Source organism: Mandrillus leucophaeus, unplaced genomic scaffold (assembly GCF_000951045.1).
Source record: "Mandrillus leucophaeus isolate KB7577 unplaced genomic scaffold, Mleu.le_1.0 Scaffold1296, whole genome shotgun sequence".
NCBI lineage: Eukaryota > Metazoa > Chordata > Mammalia > Primates > Cercopithecidae > Mandrillus > Mandrillus leucophaeus.
Window position 1 is genome coordinate 677,384 of NW_012101250.1, and position 10,373 is coordinate 687,756.

The 10,373-nt window shown below is 41.1% G+C and overlaps 1 pseudogene; it reads left to right on the top strand.

Annotated features, from left to right (window-relative positions):
* Window positions 1-2,142: 2,142 nt before the first annotated feature.
* On the top strand, window positions 2,143-3,101 carry LOC105533926 (annotated as a pseudogene).
* Window positions 3,102-10,373: the final 7,272 nt, after the last annotated feature.

Below are 10,373 nucleotides of genomic sequence, written 5' to 3' on the forward strand. Positions count from 1 at the left end.
CCTCTCAGGGGTGTACTCCACCCTGTGAGGTGTGGGGTGTCGGTCTGCCCCTAGTGGGGGATGTCTCCCAGTTAGGCTACTCAGGGGTCAGGGACCCACTTGTCCATTCTCAGATCTCAACCTCCGTGTTGGGAGATCCACTGCTCTCTTCAAAGCTATCAGACAGAGTCGTTTGCATCTGCAGAGGTTTCAGCTGCTTTTTTTTTGTTGTTGTTGTTTAGCTGTGCCCTGTCCCCAGAGGTGGAGTCTACAGAGACAGGCAGGACTCCTTGAGCTGCTTTGAACTCCACCCAGTTCGAGCTTCCCAGCAGCTTTGTTTACCTACTTAAGCCTCAGCAATGGCAGGTGCCCCTCCCCCAGCCTCACGGCTGCCTTGCCGTTAGATTGCAGACTGCTGTTCTAACAATGAGGGAGGCTCCGTAGGCATGGGACTCTCCCAGCCAGGTGTGGGATATAATCTCCTGGTGTGCCTGTTTGCTAAGATCCTTGGTAAAGCGCAGTATTGGGGTGGAAGTTACCCGATTTTCCAGGTGTTGTGTGTCTCAGTTCCCCTGGCTAGGAGAAGGAATTCCCTTCCCCCTTGCACTTCCCAGGTGAGGCGATGCCTCGCCCTGCTTCAGCTCTCGCTGGTGGGGCTGCAGCAGCTGACCAGCACCGATTGTCCCACACTCCCTAGTGAGATGAACCCGGCACCTCAGTTGAAAATGCAGAAATCACCTGTCTTCTGTGTCGCTCGCGCTGGGAGTTGGAGACTGGAGCTGCTCCTATTCGGCCATCTTGCTCCACCCTCCAAGGCTGCACCTTTTATGCCTAGAATGTGAATCACTTGTCTCACATTCCAAAGCCCTCCCTGGCCCTAGTCCCAGGTATATGTGAGTCCTGTGTTTGTCTCTCACCTGAGAGGATTGTGGTACTTGAGGTATTGGGGATATTGGGGTATTCGCATAATCTCTAAATCATTCCTTGTCTGCCCTAGTATTTGATCACTCTGTACTTCCTACTTTTGGCCATGGGGCCCTGGAATTTCTTCCTTGGCTCTGCAGTAGCCACTGCTAACATGGAGATGGGAGGATGGCTTCCTAGCTTGGAAGTCAGTGGATGTGAGCTGTGGTCTGATTCTGTCACTGTAGAGAGCTATAGCCCTGGGAAATTTACTTTTTCCAGACATCAGTTTTCTAATAAATAAAATGAATATGTTGAATGTAATATATGTTAGGGACATGAATAATGATGAATAATGTTGTACACTCTTAATGTAATAACCTGAAAAGAAGAACTGGAGGGCACATCTGCCAAGGTTTCTCATGATCTGAGTAAGGTGACTGTGGTATAGAATTTTTTGGCTTTCACATTGTTGTTATTATCAGAGCTTTTGTTTATCCAGGTCACCACAACTCTGAGCTTTGTGTCTATCTCTGTACAACACCAACTTGAAGGAGCAGAAAATACAGGAGGTGGTAAAGCAGACAACCATTGAGATATCTGGTAGAGGACCAAGTGAAGTGGACAGGAATATGCAAGGAAGAGCCTGATCAGTGTTGAAATTATCAGGGACCATATGTTATTCTTGTAACATATGTTATATGTAAACTTGACAGTCAAATGAAGCTTTGAAGAGTAGAATATCTCTAAATTAAGGGATTTTTCAGATGTTAGAATTTTTGGCAATTTTAGATGAGGCTTAGTTGAATAAGACTGGAGAACTATTTGAGGTCAGCATTGATTGAATCAAGCAGCTGAATTCAAAACTTGGGGATATGAGCTTAATGGGATAATTGTTATTCAACAACAAGCCCTGGGCATCTACTTAAACCTGTTTATGTGAATTTCTCCAGGTCACACATATTATAGAATATCTAATACTAGAAACTGGTTTCTGAACTTCCTGTCTAATGCATTTGCCACTGGACAAATCTCACCCAATGCATTTCCCACTAACTTGCCTCTTCTGTGTTTGAAGACCTTGCAGAAATATTGACTAAACTGAAAATTAATTTTTACTCTTTTCTGAGAACTGTAGGGGAGAGTGATGTATTGGTGATGGTGTCAGTGAGAGCATATGTCCTGAGCTCCCAACTGCTACATCACTGAATTTTACCAGCCTGCCTTTCTCTGCAATGTCACTTTGTACTTCCATGTGAGATGATAACCACGGTTTTCCCCAATAATTCTGTTCTCTTCCCACACACTTTCTTCCTGGCTGGCATCCCAGGATTGACTGCCGCCCACATTTGGATCTCACTTCCCTTTTGCTTTATGTTTTTCCTGTCATTGCCTGGGAATGGTGTCCTGCTTTTTGTCATCGGGACAGAATGCAGGCCTTCACCAGCCCATGTTTCTTTTTCTTGCCATGCTCTCCTTTGTCGACTTGGTCCTCTCTCTCTCCACACTGCCTAAGATGCTGGCTATTTTCTGGTTTGATGCTACAGCCATAGCTCCTACTCCTGTCTTTCCCAGATGTTCTTCACCCATGCATTCTCTGCCATGGAGTCAGGGGTGCTAGTCGTCATGGCCCTGGACTGCTTTGTGGCCATGCATTATGCAACCATCCTTACACATGTTGTTGTTGCCAAGATTGGAGGCCTGGTGGTGTTGGGAGTGATGGGATTGACCATCTCCTTTCCAAGCTTGGCTCATAGGCTGCCCTACTGTGGCTCTCACACACAATTACCTATACCTACTGTGAGCATATGGCAGTGGTGAAACTGGCCTGTGGGGCCACCACTGTGGACTACCTCTATGCCTTTGCCATGGCAATCCTTCTTGGCGTGGGGGATGTGGCCTTTATTACCTATTCTTATGGGCAGATTGTGAGGACTGTAATGCATTTTCCTTCACCTAAGGCACGTGCTAAAGCAGGCGGCACATGTATAGCCCATGTCTGTGTCATCCTCTTCTTCTATGGACCTGGCTTTCTTTCTGTGGTCATGTAGAGCTTTGGACCATCTACAGCTTCTGCTGCAAAGGTCATTTTTGCCAATCTCCACTTGCTCTTTCCCCCGGCACTGGATCCCTTTGTCTATGGCATGAAGACCAAGCAGATCTGGGAGCGGCTGTTGATGATTCTGAGCTCCAAGTGGATTGAGCCTACCTCAGTGTAGTTATCATCAGCTGGACTTCAGGGGCCCAGGTGGCCCTCCCTCACTAGGTGAAAGCCCCATAGCCCAGGTCATGTGGAGAGAGTAAAAAGAAAGCAGGGAAAGTTTTCCTAGGTGTTTGGAAGTTAGGAAATCTCTTCTGAGGCCTATGGTATTTATATATTGGGATGGAAAACTATTAGAAGGGCTGAGGTATCTCAACTGATCAATAAGCAGGAAATCTTTCTGATACCTTTCTCTTCTGAAAGTTTATTATTTGTGTTGATAAGATAAATGCATCAGGTAATATGATGGATCTGAATTCAAGTGTTTTAGGAGATCAGAAAGAGATGAGCTGGACATAGGAAAAAATGGGGCACCTCCCACCACCACAGAGCTCACTCACAGCCAGTCCATGGGAAGAGACTGGCCTCTGTACCACCTACTTAGCTTCAGAGAAAGAAGGGTGACTAACTATGGAGATAATCTTGAGTTCAAATTTATGACAGAAATACTTTAAAATATTCATGTTCCATATGACTAGAATTGCAGATTAAGGTTGTTTTCTCTATTTCCAGTACTTTTTCATTCTATTTTTGAGATGAATGACCCTCTATGATATCTGTAGTTTTATTTCTTCATTTTTAGTCTCAGCTGCAAGACTTTGAGTTAATCATACTTGTAAGTTTATTGCATGCAACGATTGTTGTTCTGATTCTTGTTCTGTTTATTTACTTTCTGTCTTCATTTCTTACTCTCTTGTTCATTTCCTTCCCAGTTCCTACCATTAATGTGTTTGTGTTATGCTCTTATGTATTTGCATATCCTTGAAACATATTAGTATTGTTTGAGTGTTATATATTCCTAATATACATAAATGCTTTTCTTTATTTCCTCAAATGTTTATGCTCCCTCCAGGTGGGTTGTCCAGGCTCCTCCTAATAGAAATGCTTTTCCCTGCCCTTATTCTTGCTGTTTCTACTCATTTTGAACCTCATTTCAAACCTCATCTACTTAGAAAAGATTCTTTTAATTACATTAAGTCATTTGTTTTCTGATCTCAGGGTACTGTATGTTTCTTTTATTATTCATTATAATTTATAATTATAATGTTTTTTGTTGAAAAAATAATCTCTGTTTAAATTCTTACTAGATAGTGACTTCTACCATATTCTTAAAATAGTTCTTGGCATATAATATGCTGTCAGTAAACATGTGTTAATAAATAAGTTTCATTATTTTAATGGACTGTGTTACTAGCGTATTTCTTCTTTAGTCATATTAACATAGTATGTGCTTTTGAATAAATGGCTATGTATACTTTTATGACAGTGGACATTCAACATATTTTTGTTAAAGAAATGAAAAAACATTGCTGCAACAATCACTATTAACACTATTTTCTTTACTACCATCATCACCACAAACATCACCTTAACTTAGTCTTTGCAAAAGTTGTAATTTCAAATGGCAGTATTTTGGATGTTGTGCAGGGGCATTGGAGGGCATAGTTACTATTATAAGACAGAATCACTGCTATAAGGGCTCAGAGGTCTCTAAGTGCTCTGGGCAAACTAGCTCTGAAGAATTCTATCCTGAACATATTGTATTAGTGAGAAATCTTGATAACAAAGGTAGCTCCTGTGTGTTCAGCTCTTACTACATGGTACCTTGAATCCTTGAAGTAAAAACTTTGCAGATACACTCTTTCATTTAATGCTCACAAAATGCAAATGAAGCTGGTGCTATAATTAATCCTATTTTATGTCTGATGCAATGTTATGCTTCTTAATAAGTGGTGATCATTTATTTTTTCAGATCTCTTCTACCTTTGGCATGGTGGTGAGTTCAGCGTCTTTGTTCTGAAATACAATTTTCAGTTCTTTCCTGTAAAAGCAGACAAACAAACAAATCAGCGAAGACTGGTGCTTCTTTGAGGTTCATGCCATTCATTCATATCATCCTCTACCACTCCTGGTTACTGTTATCTCTCCTCTACTTGCCTTCATCAAATGATGACATGGTCAAAATCTTCTCTGGTTTTTTTTTTTTCCACCCATGACCCTGGTGGGAGACATCAGTATTTATGTGGCTAATCCATCGAACAGTCTATCTTTTCATATTCTCAATTTCTTTATTCCCAAAGATACCTACCTCATCTACCCATTCTCATTACACATCCTTGAACCTCTGTAGAGATCACTGAATTTTCTTCCTCAAAGCTCTCCTGCCATCTATGCTTAGCCTTGGCCTCTCCATTTTCGTAAGATGTCATTTTGTTGATGAGATTTTGATCATATCTCAATCCTCTGCTTAAAATCTTTCATGGATTTCCACGGCCCTTAAACATGGCCCAAAAAACCCAGTATGTTCGGGCTCCTGCTTACACTCCAGGCTCAGTCCTGAGTACTACAGTCTCCAATTTTAAAAATTCTTTCAGATCTTTGAAAATACCGGAGTCCCTTTTCTTCTGCTCATGTTTTGTGCACGGAGCCTATCTCCATATCGCCCTTCACTTTAACCCAGGTCTTTAAGACCCAAGTCTTCTGGTCACTAACTTAAATTAAGCCACTTTAAGACCCAAGTCTTCTGGTCACTAACTTAAATTGGAGAGGGATTTCCTGAACTCCCCATACTGGAGAGGTCCTTTCATTATATGCTTTTAAAACATTATAGTTTTAATATATAACACTTATAATTGTAATTAATTCTATGATCATGTACTTAACCTATATCATCCCAAGATCCATGAGAACCATTTTATCATATCGTTTGTTTTTTTCCAATATCTAGTAGAGTACATAGAATTACTATATATTTAATGTTTATTGAATGAATGGATAAATAGGTGCCCCACAAGCTGTGAATGAGATACTTGTTGACTGGATGAATGGAAGGACTGTGCACTTGAGGCATTGTTCCCAAGGATAATGTGGACACTAGGTGAAGTGGGAAGCTGCTTCAATCAGAGATGGAAATAAGAGAAGGGTCTATTTATGATGGGAAAATATGATAAAGGAGGCCTCAGCCTATCTCATTGGGAACTTCCTCATATGGACTGTTGGAGGAGCCTCATTTGTCCCACATGTACCATGGCAATGGGGTTGAGGCCCTTGGGTTTGTCACCGTCCTATAGAGGAGAAGTAAAGTGCTCAACTCGCCTGAGGCAGGCAGCATTTGTCTAAGGTTGGCTTCTCCAGAAACAGACTCTGAAGCAGAGATTTGCGTGCAAGAAGTTTATTGTGACATATACATGGTAACAATGACTGTCATGGAGTGAGAGGAGTGAAATGGGGCTGAAGAAGAAATGAAACTATGATCAAGTTGTCTCAGGTGCCTTAGCTAACCAAATGGGACCTCATGAGCTAGAATGACTTCTCAGTGTTGTTTATGATGAAGAAAGGGGGCCAGGACTTTATATTCTTATATCATCAGTCATTGGCTATGAGCTGCTTGGGGAAGGAAAGGTAACCTTGGGCGAGGCTGCTTTCTTTAGCTAAAGGAGAGTGAGTTAGTTATCAACTTCCAGAAGCCAACACTCCCTTCACCTGGAGGAATAACACATTGAACCACAGCATTCACTAAGGAATTTCCTGGGGTCTAAGATTGTTCTGTGAGAATGAGAAGTCTGAGCTCACAGAACAATGTGAAATTTCCCAGCTCACTGCACAAGGTTTCCTATCACCATCAGCATGTATAGGCTTAGGAGTAATGAACAATGCTGAACAGATATGAGCCACCTGGTTAGGTGTAGGAGCACTCTTCCTGCTTGGCCTCTCTGTCCAAGCACTCATCCCTGTGGGGTGTAACTTTAGCTCTGTGTTCCTCTAGTCAATCTAGGGGCTACTTTTGGCTTTGCCCAGGTGGGTCTGTGAGACCTCTGGGACCTGCCAGTTGGTAATAACAGCCTGCCTGCCCAGTGCCTTGCTCACAGTCACCATCACTGCCTTGGGAAGGTATCAGGAATGACCTTTCCTTTCGGGGTGATGATGATGGAACCAGTGACCCCTGGTGTACAGGAATTCAGGTGTGAAAAATGAGGTCAGTTTTGGGGCTCATGGTGGGGGAAGACTATAGCCAGCTGACTCCTACCCTTCTCATTGTCCTTGTGACAGGGGTTATTTTTTGGCTTGGCTAATGTGGCTCTGAGTTTCCTAATACCTCTGGTCTGACACTTCTTTGTAGTCTTTATTTCCCCCTGAGTTAGAGTAGTTGTTCTCTCCAGGCCTGATTTCTCAAAATGAAGCCTCTCCTAGTTTCTACCATTTAGATGCTAGTGGGCAGGGAGGCTCTTCTATGAAATGTGACCTAGTTCTCTATCCTTAATCTCCTTCTTAACAGTGGCCTGGACTCTATGACAGTGGGGAAAAAAGAAAGATAAGAAAGAATACAGACAGAGAGAGATTAGGGGAGGACTCATTGCTGCAAGTTAACTTGTGTGCCTACAGGTGCCTACCAATCTCTTTAAGCCTTCATGATTAGCCTGAGGCATTCACAGGACCATTTAGCGTGGTCCTAGGTGGCATCCTCGCCATCAAATATCATGCATGTAGATACAGTTTACCCATGTCTTGCCAAAGCTAGTATTCATGTTTCACATCTTTGGGAAACTTTAGCTGTACAGACCTCGAGGGATGCATTTGATGTCCTCTCCTTCTCCCTCTCTGGCATTCAGACTGCTGTGCAGCCCTTCTGAATAGAAAATCCTCTTCACCATTGTTATGCATAAGCTAAGGCAGAAGACCATTGTGGAGGCTGAACAGAGGACTCAGCATGTTCCTGGAGATGAGCAGGAAGGGTTATAACAGAACCTTCCTGAGTCTGGGAATTTTCTCCCTTTCCTAGTTCTCTCTGTGTTGCTGAGTCTCCCTCCAGGCTGACCCAAGACTTTAAAGGGCACATCCTCAAAGACAACCCAGAGACCAGAAGGACAGTGCCCTTTGCCAGGCTTACTATATTGATTATCTACGTGTCTCCAATTTGTGCAGTGAAGCTCTGCCTCTTAGTGCTTGATTTCTGTATCTTCCTCTCTTATGAGGTCATTATCACGGACCCACTATTTCTGTGCCCTCCACTGCTCTTTTTCTGCCTAAGTCCTTGCCTCCTTTCCTCCCAACTATCCTAGAGTCCAGGTCACTGCTGATAAGGAGATTAAAGAGAGAGAGAGACAAGTCACATCCCATAGAGGCCTCCCTGCCTGCTAGGAGCAGAAGTGACTACCAGTGACCACAGGAATCCCCTGATTTCTGACACACCTAGGATTTCTTTATCACTTCTTTGAATGTAGGATAGTGATGAATCAGTGGGGATCTTTCCGCCATGAAGCACCCAGAGCATCACTTAAGGTGAGGACTATTGACACTCAATCAGTAATCTCCTCAAATGGCAACCCAGTGTCTGCTACATTATTCCTTTACTTAAATTCAGTCTCTGCCTTATCAAACTTTCATGATCTTCAGCCTTTTAAGACACTCATACACTTATTTATTTATTATTTAATCTAATCATATAAATATTTATTCAGCCAACATTACTGATTACAGACTGGATTCTAGGTGCTTCTGGAGCTTGCCCTGGGGTTGCTGCAATAAGCAAGGCATAGTCTCTGTTTTTTAAAGTTCAAAGTCATAAATGCAATGACAAAGTGGTAAAGACATCACAAAAGGAAAGAAAAGGGGACACATTATGCTGTCTTACAGAATTCAAGCACAACTTCACAGAAGATAGGTTGCTTAGGTTGAATGTGGGTGAATAAGTATTCGTTCAACAGCATCAGCTCTTTGCTAATTGTCCCCTGCTTTCTGGTTAGAGAACTAAATAGAGCTTCACTTTTAGGTTCTTGGGAATAAAGTGTCTTCAGCTTTTCTTCTAAGAATCACAGAGTAATCTCTTACTTACTTTAATAATTAGTGCTTAATAAGCAGATGTAGGCTTTTGCTTTAGTCTCACAAGCCATGCAGCATAAAAAAGAAGCAGATTATATTCAGGCTTGTGTCTCTGCTCCTCTGCTTCACCTTCTGTAGTACAGTTTCAGTCTCATTGCTTTATTCACACTGCTTCTATTAAAGCCATGGGTGCCTTCCACAAACACATACCTGTTCTCCAACTTCTCAGCTATAAAATGAGAAATGAGCTGATGCTTGTAACAGAAGGGGAGTATCTAAGAAAGAGAATTAACTTTCTCAGTATGTGGAATATTAAGCACTGAAAGGTGATTTTTTTTTTTGTAAGAATGTGAGATTCCCCTGGAAGTCTCAATAAAAATGTCATTATTATTTTAAGTTGACTCTTGAAGAAAGACAAAGGCTGGGAGATATATGCCCACCTGGAATTTCAGAATTTATAACTGTTATACTGAGAGTTTGGGTGATAATTCCCAAACATTATTTATTCATTAAAAAAAGACACACTGAGTGATCTACAGATGCATAATCCACAAGAACTGAGTCATTCTAGACTTTAAGAAATCTTCACATGTACATGTACATGAACCACCACCCCAACAAAGAAAAATATAGTTGTTTCAGACTACATCTGTCTTTTAAGATAAACATACAGACACAAATGTAATCAATTGCAAGTTTTTTATTTTAATACTTGAGGGGTGGATCCCATGGAGAAAGTTAAACAGACAGCTGTTCATTCAATAGTTCATGTGAACATGGGGTGTCAGAGACACTGAATTGTTATAACATCATGATGAGAGGTAAACATATCAAAAGTTTGAAACAGAGAAGCAGAGTCAAGAAGACAAAGAAGAAAAGAAAGAACTATAGTTTTCTTTTTTAAACATTAATAATATTGCTATTAATATTTGCCATTACTTTCAGTGACAAAAATCACAATTACTTTTGCATCAACTTAATAAATGACTAAGATCTCATAGTCATCTTTTATTAGTAATGTTAAAAAAGATAACTATAATTTATAGACTATACTTTATAAAGTAACCTATATATCAAGACTTTACATACATTAGTTAAAATTTGTAGTAAGTATGTAAGATTAATATTATTTATTTTACTATGAAATAAGGAAATTAAGACTTAGAGAGTTTCAAATGCCTAGCAAGATTTTATTCCCAGAATATGAAATGGACAGAATTTCAACAAACTTTGCCCGCAAAGCTTGTATTTATCACACTGCGTTGTGAAGCATCCATGCTAGCTTATAATCTTGAAATGTAATGAGATACAGTTCTTTAAAACAAGCCATTAAGATGCTGACAGGATTTCTATGATGGAGATAAGTCAGAAAGTTATGGGTGAACAAAGAAGGATCATGACATACAGTGCT